The 12,390-nt window shown below is 37.3% G+C and overlaps 1 protein-coding gene across 4 annotated transcripts in view; it reads left to right on the forward strand.

The window, feature by feature from the left end:
• NCOA6 (nuclear receptor coactivator 6) overlaps window positions 1-12,390 on the forward strand; it is a 102,498-nt gene that overhangs the window by 33,819 nt on the left and 56,289 nt on the right. For all 4 annotated transcript variants that reach the window (XR_013967364.1, XM_080812822.1, XM_080812823.1 and 1 more), the window contains exon 3: window positions 10,451-10,553. The gene's annotated coding sequence lies outside the window, so the exon portion shown is untranslated. The remainder of the gene's footprint in view (window positions 1-10,450; window positions 10,554-12,390) is intronic.

A 12,390-nucleotide genomic window follows, 5' to 3' on the forward strand; every position in this document is an offset into this window, starting at 1 on the left:
CAAAGTCAGATGCTTAACCAACTGAGCCACACAGGCACCCCCATTTTTGTTTTTTAAGATTTTTTTTTAGCATTGTTTGCTCCAGCTCTTTGAAAAATGCCAGTGGAATTTTGATCAGAATGGCATTGAAAGAAAGTATAGATTGCTCTAGGCAGTATAGACATTTTAAAAATGTTTATTTTTCTGATCCATGAGCATGGAATGGTCTTCCCATCTTTTTGTATCTTCTTTGATTTCTTTCATGAGTGTTCTGTAGTTCCTCGAGTATATTCCCAGGTGTGTTATGGTTCTTGGTGCTATAGTAAATGGAATCAATTCTCTAATTTCCCTTTCTGTATTTTCATTGTTAGTGTATAAGAAAGCAACTGATTTCTGTACATTGACTTTGTATCCTGCCACATTACTGAATTGCTGTATGAGTTCTAGTAGTTTGGGGGTGGAGTCTTTTGGGTTTTCCATATAAAGTATCATGTCATCTGCGAAGAGAGAGAGTTTGACTTCTTCATTGCCAATTTGAATACCTTTTATTTCTCTTTGGTGTCTGATTGCTGTTGCTAGGCCTTCTAATACTATGTTGAACAAGAGTGGTGAGAGTGGGCATCCTTCTCAATGGGAAGGCTATGAGCTTTTTCCCATTGAGGGTGATATTTGCTGTGGGTTTTTTGTAGATAGATTTTATGAAGTTGAGGAATGTTCCCTCTGTCCCTATACCGTGAAGCATTTTAATCATGAACAGATGCTGGATTTTGTCAAATGATTTTTCTGCATCAATTGAAAGGACCAAGTGGTTCTTCTCTCTTTTCTTATTGATTTGTTCTGTCACATTGATTGATTTGCCAATGTTGAACCATCCTTGAAACCCAGGGATGAATCCCACCTGGTCATGGTGGATAATCTTTTTAATGTGCTGTTGGATCCTATTAGCTAGGATCTTGTTGAGAATCTTAGCATCCATAGTCATCAGGGATATTGGTCTGAAATTCTCCTTTTTGGTGTCGTCTTTGCCTGGTTTGGGGATCAGGGTAATGCTGGCTTCATAAAAAGAGCCTGGAAGTTTTCCTTCTGCTTCAATTTTTTGAAATAGCCTCAGGAGAATAGGTGTTATTTCTTCTTTGAAAGTTTGGTTGAATTCCCCAGGGAATCCGTCAGGTCCTGGGCTCTTGTTTTTTTGTTTGTTTGTTTTGTTTTTTGTTTTTTTTTTAAATATTTTATTTATTTGACAGAAATCACAACTAGGCAGAGAGGCAGGCAGAGAGAGAGGAGGAAGCAGGCTTCCCGCAGAGCAGAGAGCCCGATGCGGGGCTCAATCCCAGGACCCTGGGATCATGACCTGAGCCGAAGGCTTTAACCCACTGAGCCACCCAGGCGCCCCATGGGCTCTTGTTTTTGGGGAGGTTTTTGATCACTGCTTCAATCTCGTTACTAGATATCGGTCTTTTCAGATTGTCAGTTTCTTTCTCGTTCAATTTTGGAAGTTTATAGTTTTCCAGGAATGCATCCATTTCATCTAGGTTGCTAACTTATTGGCATATAACTGTTGATAATAATGTCTGATGATTGTTTCTGTTTCCTTGGTGTTAGTTGTGATCTCTCCCTTTTCATTCATAATTTTATTAATTTGGGCCTTCTCTCTTTTCTTTTGGATTAGTTTGGCCAATGGTTTATCGATCTTACTGGTTCTTTCAAAAAAAACCAGCTTCTAGTTTCATTGATGCATTCTATAATATCTCTAGTTTCTATCTCATTGATCTCTGCTCTAATCTTGATTATTTCCCTTCTTGTGTGTAGAGTTGGCTTAATTTGTTGTTGATTCTCCAGTTCTTTAAGGTGTAGAGATAGCTGGTGTATTTTGGATTTTTCAGTTTTTTTGAGGGAGGCTTGGATGGCTATGTATTTCCCCCTTAGGACTGCCTTTGCCATATCCCATAGGTTTTGGACCAAAGTGTCTTCATTCTCATTGGTTTCCGTGAATTGTTTAAGTTCTTCTTTGATTTCCTGGTTGATCCAAGCATTCTTAAGCAAGGTGGTCTTTAGCTTCCAGGTGTTTGAATTCCTTCCAAACTTTTCCTTGTGGTTGAGCTCCAGTTTCAAAGCATTGTGATCTGAGAATATGCAGGGGAAAATCTCAGTCTTTTGGTATCATTTGAGCCCTGATTTGTGACCCAGTATGTAGTCTTTTCTGGAGAAGGTTCCATGTGCACTCGAGGAGTATGAGTATTCTGTTGTTTTAGGGTGGAATTTTCTGTACATATCTATGAGGTCCATCTGGTCCAATGTGTCATTCAATGGTCTTGTTTCTTTATTAATTTTCTGCTTGGATGATGATCTGTCTGTTAGGGAGAGTGGCGTGTTAAGATCTCCTACTATTAATGTATTCATATCAGTATGACTCGTTATCTTGATTAACAGTTTTCTTATGTAATTGGCTGCTCCCATATTGGGGGCATAAATATTTACAATTGTTAGATCTTCTTGGTGTATAGTCCCTTTAAGAATTATGTAGTGTCCTGGGACGCCTGGGTGGCTCAGTTGGTTAAGCGGCTGCCTTCGGCTCGGGTCATGATCCCAGCGTCCTGGGATCGAGTCCCACATCGGGCTCCTTGCTCTGCAGGGAGCCTGCTTCTCCCTCTGCCACTCTGTCTGCCTGTGCTCGCACTCTCTCTCTCTCTCTCTCTCTGACAAATAAATAAATAAAAAAAAAAAAAAAAAAAAAAAAGAATTATGTAGTGTCCTTCTGTATCTCTGACTACAGTCTTTAGTTTAAAATCTAATTTATCTGATATGAGAATCACTACCCCAGCCTTCTTTTGAGGCCCATTGGCATGAAAGATGCTTCTCCATCCCTTCACTTTCAGTCTGGATGTATCCTTAGGTTCAAAATGGGTCTCTAATAGACAACATATGGATGGGTCCTGTTATTTTATCCAATCTGCAACCCTGTGTCGTTTTATGGGCGCATTTAGGCCATTCACATTGAGAGTGATTATTGAGAGATATGTTTTTATTGACATTGTGTTACCTGTGAAGTCTTTTGTTTCTATAGATTGTCTCCGTATATTTCTGTTCAATGATATTCTTGGGTTTTTTCCTCTTTTATAGAACTCCCCTTAATATTTCTTGCAGTGGGGCACCTGGGTGGCTCAGTGGGTTAAGCCTCTGCTTTCGGCTTGGGTCGTGATCTCCAGGTCCTGGGATCGAGCCCTGCATCGGGCTCTCTGCTCAGCGGGGAGCCTGCTTCCTCCTCTCTCTCTCTGCCTGCCTCTCTGCGTACTTGTGATCTCTGTCTGTCAAATAAATAAATAAAATCTTTTTTTTTTTTTAAGATTTTATTTATTTATTTGACAGAGAGAGATCACAAGTAGGCAGAGAGGCAGGCAGAGAGAGTGAGAGGGAAGCAGGCTCCCTGCTGAGCAGAGAGCCCGATGCAGGACTTGGTCCCAGGACCCTGAGATCACGACCCGAGCCAAAGGCAGTGGCTTAACCCACTGAGCCACCCAGGCGCCCCCTAAATAAATAAAATCTTTAAAAAAAATGTGATTATTGTTCATTATTGTTCCCATAAAAAAAAAAAAATGTTACTTGCAGTGCCGGCTTGGTGGTCACATACTCTTTTAAACCTTGCCGACCTTGGAAGCTCTTTGTCTGTCCATCCATTTTGAATGTCAGTCTTGCTGGATAAAGTATTCTTGGCTGCATGTTCTTCTCATTTAGTGCCCTGAATACATCTTGCCAGTCATTTCTGGCTTGCCAGGTTTCTGTGGACAGGTCTGACGTTATTCTGATGGGCTTTCCTCTGTATGTAAGGAATTTCTTCCCCCTAGCTGCTCTCAAGAGCTCCTGTCTAAAATTATGATTCATCATTTTCACAATCAGATGTCTCGAGGTCTTTCTAGAGTCTATGCTCTTGGGGGGAGACCTTTCTGCCTCCAGTACACGAACACTGGTTCCATTCGCCAGACTGGGAAAATTTTCATGGAGAATTTGTTCAACTATATCTTCTAGTCCTCTTTCTTTCTCCTCCCCCTCAGGGGTTCCAATAATTATATATTAGCGCCCACATGCACGTGCCCATGTGGGGGAAGGGGCAGAGGAAGAGAATCTCAACCAGACTCCGGGCCAAGTGGGGAGCCCAACAAGGGGAGCCTAACAGGGCGAGCCCAACAGGGGGCTCAATCTTTTGACCCTGAGATCATGATCTGAGCCAAAACCAAGAGCTGGAGGCTAAACCCATCTGAGCCACCCAGGCTCCTCACACCCAAGGATGTTTTTAAGAATATTTTAATATCTTCTAGTACTTCACATTCAGTTTTTCCCACTATCTAAAAAAAGATTTTATGGTTGTTTTCTTCAAAGTGGGTCTAAGTAACATTCATGGATTGTATTTGGTGGTTACATTTCTGAAGTCTTTTAATTGAGAACTGTATCTTCCCCCTCTCTCTTCCCTTAAGATTTTGGGTTTTGAAGAGACCAGATCAGTTTGGTTGTAGCAAGTCCCACATTCTAGATCTGGTTATTTCTTCATGTAATAGAATCCTTCTTGCAATTGTTCTCGTTGCTCTTTCTCCTGAATTTTCTGTAAAGGAGAAATTAGGTTTAAAGATGTGTTTAGACCTAGGTTAGGCATTTTGGGTAATGATACATTGTAGATGATGACTGGCACTTCAGTTACATCACATTAGGAGGCATAAATAAAAGGTCTCACTCTAATTGTTACTGAGTTTGATCACCAGGTTAAGCTGGTGACTGTCGTATCTTTCTTTCCATTGTAAAGTCTTGTTTTCCCTTTGCAATTAGGAAGTAATCTGTGGAATAATCCTTTAGCATCATGGGAATCTTCTGTTTCCCAACAATTTTCACAAGATGATTTTTAGCACCCCTTGATCATCCTTGCCTGAATGAATCACTTATTTCATTGGAGGTTGCACAATGATGATTTAAAAAATTTTTTCCTTCTGCATTTATTAACTAGCATTCTTATGTAAAGAAGAGCTTTCCCTTTCTACCAAGGATTAACCTTTCTTAAAAAAAGTAAATTCTTTGCTTCCTTCTTTTTCTTTATCAGTCTTCAGAGTAAGGAGTTGATGTCATAGTTACTCCTAATGGTGACTTCCTGAGAATTTTTTTTTTAATTCTTTGAGCTATCTATTACTATGTATTTGTGGATTTTTGTTTATTCATGATATTATCATGATTTTTAGTCATTATTCTTTTTAGTTCTCAAATTATCTCAAATTTCCTGGTAGAAACCCCTTAAAACTGGCTTCTGGGTCCTTGTGACATGCTCCCCATTGGTCTGAGTGCTTCTTTGCTTTCTGGTACAATGTGATTTTTAAAAATTTACCATGAAGATAATATTTTCTATTTTTTTAAAATATGTCTTTCTAGCTTATTTTTTTTTAAGGATTTTATTCATTTGTGAGAAAGAGAGAACACAAGCAGAGGGAGGGATAGAGGGAGAAGCAGGCTTACCATTCAGCAAGGAGCCCAATGTGGGACTTGACCCAGCACCCTGGGATCATGATCTGAGCCAAAGGCAGACGCTTAACCTACTGAACTACCCAGGCATCCCTAGAGTATTTTGTTTTGATACTAACATATAAAAAATATTTTTCTCCTCTTTTCTTGCCAGAAGTAGCATACTATAATCAATGTTTTACTCCTTGTTTTTTCTTCTCTCAACAATGTATCTTGGAGATTATTCCATATCAGTGCATAGAGAGCATCCTTATTCATGCTGCATTTCCTTTTTATTAGATGTACTATAATTTAATCAGGTGGACATTTGGGTAATTTCCTATCTTGCTATTGCAAACAATGCTTTAGTAAATAACCTTATATATATGTCATCTACTGTGGGAACAGGTGTACCTGTTGGATTGGATCACTACCCAGAAGTGAGATTGTTGTGTTATGGTATATATAATTATAATGTTGATAGATAATACCTATTTGCTGATGTTAGACTACCACTAGCAATGAATGAGAGTGTCTGTTTTCCTATAACCTTGTCAGAAGAGTGCATTATTAGGTTTTTAGATTTTTGTAATCTGGTGAGTGAAAAAAAATTTTCTTATGTGTGAGGTTGAATATTTTTTCATATGTTTAAAGTTCATTTGTATTTCCTTTTCTGTGAATTTTATGATCATATTCTGTGTCCATTTTTGGACACAATACTTTGTCCAAATTACTTTTCTCTTTATTTTATATATCTATATATGCGCATGTGCACACGCACACACACAAACACACAAACCTATGTTTTTTTCTAAAGTATGTTTATATATGGGAGATTTGTTCTTCAGTGATACAATTGCTAATATATTTTTCTTACTTTGTCATTTTGTTTGTTGGGGTTTTGCTTTGCTTATGGTGTTTTTTGCTCTGCAGAATTCTTTGATTTCTATGTATTCCAATTTATCAGTATTTTTAATGGCTTTGAATTTTGAGTCATGGTTAGAAAATCCTTACCAACTCCAAGGTTATAAAGATTTCTTCTGTATTTTCTTCTAATACTTGTAGGGTTTATTACATTGAAGTTTTGGGTCCATTTGAAGTTCTCTTGATATGAGGTGTAGCTCTAATTTTGTTTTTTCCCTAGGTGGCTACCCGCTCCCATTTAGTGAAAAAATCAAATTTTTACACCTTCATGAGACATTAAAATTCCATGTCCATTTTCATCATTTTGGGGGATTTTAGTCTTCTTTTGGTCTCCCATTAGTTTATCTGCCAATACTACAGAGTTTTAATTATTGAGGCATTGTGTTTTGATATCTGATAGGATTTACCCTTTCACTACTATTATTTTTCAGAGTTTTTTTTTTTTTTTTTTACTCTTTTTCTTTCCATATGAATTTTAAAGTCAACTTGTCCATTAAAAGAAATAAGTTAGCGGGGCATCTGGGTGGCTCAATGGGTTAAGCCTCTGCCTTTGGCTCAGGTCATGATCTCAGGGTCCTGAGATCGAGCCCCGCATCGGTCTCTCTGCTCAGCAGGGAGCCTGCTTCCCCCCTCTCTCTGCCTGCCTCTCTGCCTGCTTGTGATCTCTGTCTGTCAAATAAATAAATAAAATCTTTAAAAAAATAGTAAGTTAGCATTTTTTATTGGGATTATTAAATTCTAAATTATGGTGAATTGCTGTTTAGAAGTCTTTTTTTCTAGGAATTTGGTATGTCATTCCATTTGTTCAGGTCTTTTTTATATTTGGATCTTTCATTAGTGTGTTAAAAATTTCATCTTGTAGTGGCGCCTGGGTGGCTCAGTGGGTTAAAGTCTCTGCTTTCGGCTCAGGTCATGATCCCAGGGTCCTGGGATCGAGCCCTGTATTGGGCTCTCTGCTCATCAGGGAGCCTGCTTCCTCCTCTCTCTCTCTGCCTGCCTCTCCGCCTACTTGTGATATCTCTCTCTCTGTCACATAAATAAATAAAATCTTTAAAAAAAATTTCATCTTGTAGTTCTGCATTTTCTTTTTAGTTTATTCCTAAATATTTTATTTTTTGTTGCTGTTATTAATTAGATTTTCCCCCACCTACTGGTTATTGATTGCATATGTAATAAAAACTGTTGCTTTCTGTATATTTTGTACCATTCTACTTTACTGAATTTTCTTATTTTTCTTGGTTGATTTTCTAAGATGTTCGAGAATACAAATATATATCATCTGCTAATAGTGATAGTTCTATACTCTTCTTCCCATTTTTTTACTATTATTAGTCTTGTTTCATTTCACTGATTTTATACTTTTGGCATAGTGTTTAATAACACATAATGGATATCTATCTTCCCAACTTTTCCCCATTAAGCAAGCTGCTGACTTCAGGGCTAAAAAGATATTTTGTCATGCTAAGGAAGTATTTGTATATTCCTATTTGATTTCTTTAAAAAAAATTTGTTTTAGAGAGAGTGAGCATGTATGTGATCTGGGGGAAGGGGCAGAGGGATAAGGAGGAAGAATCCTCTAGCAGACTCCCTGCTGACCGTGGAGCCGGACACAGGGCTCATTCCCAGGACCCTGAGATCATAACCTGAGCCAAAATCAAGAGCTAGCCACCCAACCAGCTGAGCCACCCAGGTGCCCCTATTTGATTTTTTCTTTTTTTAAATCAGGAAGTGTTGAATTTTGTCAGGTGGCTTTTAATATCTGTGGAGATGATCATATGCCTTTTCCCCTTAGTTTCCTCATAGTGATCCTTCCTTGCATTCCTAGACCAAATTCCACATAATTTTGATGCATTATTCTTCTAATGTATTATTGTATTCTATTTAAAGTTTGATTTAGAATCTTGCATCAATATAAGAGAGATTGATCTATAGCTTTCTGCCTGCAGTTGTATCAGCTTTTTATTTTTTGAAGATTTTATTTATTTATCTGAGAGAAAGAGGGTGCGTGAGCAGGGAACCTGACATGGGGCTCCATCCCAGGACCCTGGGATCACAACCTGAGCAGAAAGCAGACACTTAACTGACTGACCCACTCAGGCACCCAGTATCAGCTTTTGATACTCATGTTATATTTGCTTCATAAAAAGATTTAGGAAGTTTTCTTTTCTTTTCTTTTCTTTTTTTTTTTTGCATGCTCTGGAATAGTTTCAGATCACTAGACTTACCTGCTCTTTAAAGGGTTAATATTTCCATTAAATCTGTGTGTGGTGCTTTTGGGGGGCATACCATATTTATATAGATAAATTGAGCAAAAGCTTGAAGAAAATAGTTTCTAAGGTCCTTTTAATTTCCTTTGTTTTTGTAGTTACTTATCTCATATATTTGGACTTTCTCCCTTTTTACTTACAAGATTAGCTAGTGGTTTAATTATTTTATTGATTTTCCTCCAATGTACCAGTTGTTGGATTGATTTATTCTGCTGTTTTTCTATTTTCTGCTTTTATCTGTGTTTAATTCCTTCATTTTTTTTTAAAGATTTTATTTATTTATTTGACAGACAGAGATCACAAGTAGGCAGAGAGGCAGGCAGAGAGAGAGGAAGGGAAGCAGGCTCCCCACTCAGTAGAGAGCCCAGTGCGGGGCTGGATCCCAGGACCCCAGGATCATGACCCGAGCCAAAGGCAGAGGCTTTAACCCACTGAGCCACCCAGGCGCCCTAATTCCTTCATTTTGATTTCTTTCAGTTCGCCTTCCTGGTTATTTCCCTGTCTTTTTGAGTCAGATATGGAGTCAGATTTCTTTCTTTCTTTTTTTTTTCCCGTTTTCCCTGATGCGTAGGTATTTATGGCTGTGAATTTTCTTCTTTACTGGTTCAGCTATATTCTTTAGGTTCTAATATGTCACATTTTCCTTATTTAGGCATTTTCTAGAAATGTTGCAGTATTGGTTTCGTTTTTAACCAAAGTCCAAGGGTTTTGTTGTTGTTTTAAAGGCCTTCATTGCTTTATTTTATTTTAAGTTTATAATTTCATTAAGTGCATTGTCATCAGGATATTATCCCACTGTTACTTTTGGACTTATCAAGGTTTTTTTTTTTTTTAATTCTGGTATAGTTAACATACAGTGTTATATTTGTTTCAGGTATATAATGTAGTGGTTCAGCAATTCCATGTTATTACTCAGTGCTCATCAAGATAAGTGTACTTTTAATCCCCTACTCTATAGGGATTTTCTTTAGCCTCTCTTAAGGTCAGTTTTTGTTAACGTTCCATGAAGACTTAAAAAGATGGCTTTTTCTTAAAATAAAAAATAATTAAGGCATAGTTTTTTTCTCTAATAATTATTAATATGTAATACATATATCCATCTAAAATTTTGAGATTATAAAGTCAATATTTGGTGATAATGTAAAACCATAACAGCCAAGCCGAGGATGTTGTAGACTGATAATATCTTAAGTGAGAAATTTTTCTGAAGCATGACAAAGTTAGGCAGTATCCATGCAAAATTCTTATGTATACCATAAAGAATACTTAGAAAAACAAAATTTAATGAAAAATATAATGTATCTTATGTATAAAATAGGAAAAAAACTTAAATCTATACTTAGTGGAGTTTAAGATGAATTTTGAAATTATGTTAGAACAAGTGAGTCTTATATTTAGTGTGTATACAAAATATTTTGGTTTTGGCTCCAAGTAGCTGCAAAACAGTGTGACAGATGCTATCAATTCATTTTAATTTGACAGATATAAAAATGGAAGTAAGAGGAGGAGGGCTCTAAGGCTTTGTGTCCCAGTTTCATAATTCTTAAGTGAAGTTGGTATATGTCCTTGAGTTCTGCTTCCATACTCTTTGAGATGCTTGTTGAATAGTGGTTTAATCTCAGAAAAAAGATATATTTTGTAGACTTAATGAAAACTCTGTTTTACTATCCTCTGAAGATGTGTAAGTTGACTTGATGATAACTTGTGATATTTGTATTGACTTCTGTTACAAAGATGTCACTTCTGAAATTTCTAATTTCTATGTAATACTGAAACTTTATTTTCTGTCTCTCACTCTTTTTTAGAATTTTTATTTGGCTGCTGCCTTGAAATACCAACCCTAAAAATGCCAGCTTGTTTGGACTTAGAAGATGACATGGATAAATGATAAAAATTAAAGACCTTTTGGTGAGTGAAATCTTATGTAAAAGAGTGGTTAAGGTTCAGCTTATTCCCATACAACAGAATGACTCTACCAACATTACACTACAAATAAAAAACCTGTTTTCTTCATCGTCTGGCATTTTGTCAAAGGAGAAAATGGTCCTTCAGCCACTTAATAGGCGGCATCTTCATGTTTAATGAAGCCCAAAATTCACTAAGTTTGAGGTTTGAGTACCTTCTGTTCCTCTGGGGTTGAGACCTTGATCTCTTTTTCTTTCTCTTAGAGAGCCCACAGACTTCTCAGGAGGCACATCAAAAATTTTTTTTAAAAGATTATTTATGGGGCACCTGGGTGGCTCAGTGGGTTAAGCCTCTGCTTTCCACTCAGGTCATGATCTCAGGGTCCTGGGATCGAGCCCCGCATCGGGCTCTCTGCTCAGCAGGGAGCCTGCTTCCCCCTTTCTGTCTACTTGTGATCTCTCTCTCTCTGTCAAATAAATGGATAAAATCTTTAAAAAAAAATAAAATAAAAGATTATTTATTTGTGAGTGAGAGAGCACAAGTGGGTAGGGCAGAGGGAGAGAGAATCTCAAGCAAACCCCACACTGAGTGAGGAGTCCCATGCAGGGCTCGATCTCCTGACCCTGAGATCGTGACCTGAGGCAAAATCAAGAGTCAGACACTACTGATGGAGCCACCCAGGCATCCTGGCACATCACAACATGTAAATGCATTTTAAATATCTGGTCTCCTTTAGCACTATACCAAACCCAGCATAGTTTACCCAGACCTAGTGTTGGACTAGTCAGTTATGTGAGTCATAGAAATTGAAAAGTGGTGCCCGAGCCTTATACAGTTAAAATGTTTCATTTAGCCTGCAGAGTATTTTCCAAAAATGTAAAACTGTTTTAAGATCTGGAGACTTCACTGAATAGATTTTAGTCTTTTCCTAAAATTCAGAACATCTGCTAGTGCTGGGCCTGGCACAACGCCTCCCAATCTTCCAAAAAGAAAGTAATAAGCTGGAGCAGAGCAGTGACTACTTAGCATAGATGGTATGTGAATTTTCTGTTGCCCAAATCATTCATACAGTATGTGCAAATGCATTTAATATCCAGTGTTCTTCTCTTATTTTATCTGCCTGACCCTGTGAGTATGTGAGTTTGTGATTTCTGATATAGATCATCTTTTGTTCAGATGACAGCCAAGTTGATAATCTGAATGGCGTGTCACAGTCTTTTCTCATTATTCAACTACCTACACCAGTCCTTTCTCTTCAGATTTAAACGTAAATCTGGTGCATATTAGCTGGTTATATGTGTAATATATATGATATATAAATTTACATACTTACAAGTAAATATAAACTTATACCTTTACAAATATATATGTTTAAATATATTTATTTATTTTTAATCCTACTGTGATTTGGAAGATGTTCTTAAGTAAGCTTCTAAGCCTTCCCGATGTCTGGTAGAGTTTTACCTTGGAGCAGTACTGTATTGCTGGTACGCTTGCTTTTTTCTTTTCTTTCTTTCTTTTTTTTTTTTTAATTTTTATTATGAACAATTTCAAACATTTTATAAAATTATATTACAAACAAAAGTATAAGGAACATCTGTATACCCATCATCTATACTTAACCTTTATTAACCTTTTGCCATATTTGCTTAATCTATTTTTCCCCTCAATTTTTTTTTTAAGATTTTATTTATTTGAGAGAGAAAGAGTGAGAGTGAATGAGAGAGCAGGAGGAGGAGCAGAGGGACAGGGACAAGCAGGCTCCCTGCTAAACATGGATCCAGACATGGGGCTCCATCCAGGACCCTGAGATCATGACCCGAGCTGAAGTCAGACATGT

This window comes from Martes martes, assembly GCF_963455335.1.
Source record: "Martes martes genome assembly, chromosome: 9".
Classification (NCBI taxonomy): Eukaryota; Metazoa; Chordata; class Mammalia; order Carnivora; family Mustelidae; genus Martes; species Martes martes.